Source organism: Cupressus sempervirens, chromosome 3 (genome assembly GCF_028749045.1).
Source record: "Cupressus sempervirens isolate cs-2001-9-10 chromosome 3, ASM2874904v1, whole genome shotgun sequence".
In the NCBI taxonomy this organism is placed as follows: Eukaryota; Viridiplantae; Streptophyta; class Pinopsida; order Cupressales; family Cupressaceae; genus Cupressus; species Cupressus sempervirens.
The window spans coordinates 1,028,395,281-1,028,397,257 of NC_143120.1; the positions used below are offsets into that span (position 1 = coordinate 1,028,395,281).

Here is a 1,977-nt window from a genome sequence, read left to right on the forward strand (position 1 = left end):
GCTTCTAAAGATGCAATTACTCAATTTCTTTTTCAAACCTTGGAAGAGGCTTGTTTTCCATTATCATTTTGAAAAATATTCTCTTTTTACTTCATGACCAAGCCTTATGATGAACTCAAGCTTGGCGATCCAGTTATACCAGAAGCATCTCAGAAACCACAGCCGCTGCCAAGGATGTGATACTAGAGCAAGAAAGCTTCAAAGAGTTTGTAACATATATTTCCATTTTGAAGCCCATATTGGAAGATCTCCATGCCAAGACCAATAAGTTGCATGCAAAAAGATTAAAATGTTTTATTTGAAGCCAATAGGAGAGTCGTTGATGGAAAATGAAATTAGAAGGTGTCTTAATTTGAATGGAGTCATTTTAAAAGAACAACTCATGCAAAGCTTAAGATAAATAAGCTAGTCCAAAGGTAGAGGAAGTTTGGAACATAAGAGGTAAAGGGGGGCCACCCATACTTTCAAAGGAGAAAGCCGCAGCTTTAGCAAGAAATGCCAGAGCATTCATGCTACCATGTCTCTATAACCTTCATGCCAATCAGAGAAGAGACGATCCACAACTAAACAATGGGAGCCACAACTTGTCGTAAAAGTGAAAGGAAGCAAGGAAAAGCTCCAACATATAGAGCATGTGATGGCAGTAGGGGTATCTGATAGTAGACCCACATGAAAGTAGAAGATCCATGTAATTAAAGGGGCAAACCACTGCTGAAAATCCAAGATTATTCCAGAGACACTGATGAAAAGCATGATGGATGTTACCAAAGAGTTCTTCAAAATGCCCATAGAAGAAAGAGCATGCCTCTATTCAGATGATCCAAGGCAATTGACTAGGCTTTCTACAAGCTTAAAAATCATCAAAGACAAATCCCTCGACTGGATAGATTTTCTAACATAGCCATGTCATCCTCTAGAGGAATACATACATGCATGGCCTCAAAAACCTGTAGCTTATAGAGAGATTGTAGGAGAGTATGCTATGGAAGTAAAATTCCTCAGTTTAAGGCTCTTGGCTATGATTTTTGAAGCTATGGGACAAGATTCTAATTTTTTGAATAGAGTCTTTAAGAAGCATAGACATATTATGAACATAAATTACTATCCACCATGCCCAAATCCTAATCTCACACTTGGATTACCACCTCATTCAGACCTAGGAGGCATCACTATACTAATGCAAGGACTTATGAGTGGCCTGTAAGTGCTTAGAGATGGAAAATGGGTTGTAGTGGAATCTATACCCAATGCCTTTGTGGTCAACTTGAGTGATTAGCTTCAGATATTGAGCAATGGGAGATTCCAGAGCATCGAGCATCATGCTATAACAAATAGTACCACTACTCGTATAACCATTCCTACCTTTTATAATCCTTCAATGGATGCATTCATTGTTCCTAAAAAATCAATGGTGGATGATGATCATCTGGCTTGGTATAGAGGGTACAAGTTTGAAGAATACATGGAGGTATTTTGGAGCAAGGGATGGTTCTAAAGGAGACCATCTAATAAAATTGACATGATCCATATACAAGCCGTAGGAGATTGATTGAAGACCACAATAAAAATGGAGGCACCTTTCACAGGGGAATGCGTTCATGGATTTATCCCACATTGCCAGTATATGGGTAACCTTTGTCATTTAAATATAACAATAGTCATAGCTTATAATGAGTCAAAGCTAGAGGTTTTTGGAAAGACGCAGGGTGTGTCGGGCCTATGTACAGACAGTAGTGAAGAGGATGACATCAACAGATTGTAGTGTATTAATCTTACGCAAAGATGCAAACATGATGAGTGTGCACCCAAATTGGAGATTGCAAGAGATGCTGCCACATGGTAGATCAAATAGTGCCTACTTTCCCAGACATGATGAGTTGGCACCCAAATTGGAAATCGTAGGAGATGCTGCCATGTGGTAGATCGAACGGTGCCCGCTTCCCTGCATTATCAAGATGTGAGGAGGATAAAAAATTT

At 39.3% G+C, this 1,977-nt stretch overlaps 1 pseudogene; it reads left to right on the forward strand.

The window, feature by feature from the left end:
* The first annotated feature begins 742 nt into the window (after window positions 1-742).
* LOC149570257 (protein DMR6-LIKE OXYGENASE 1 pseudogene) lies at window positions 743-1,495 on the forward strand (annotated as a pseudogene).
* The last annotated feature ends 482 nt before the right edge of the window (window positions 1,496-1,977 follow it).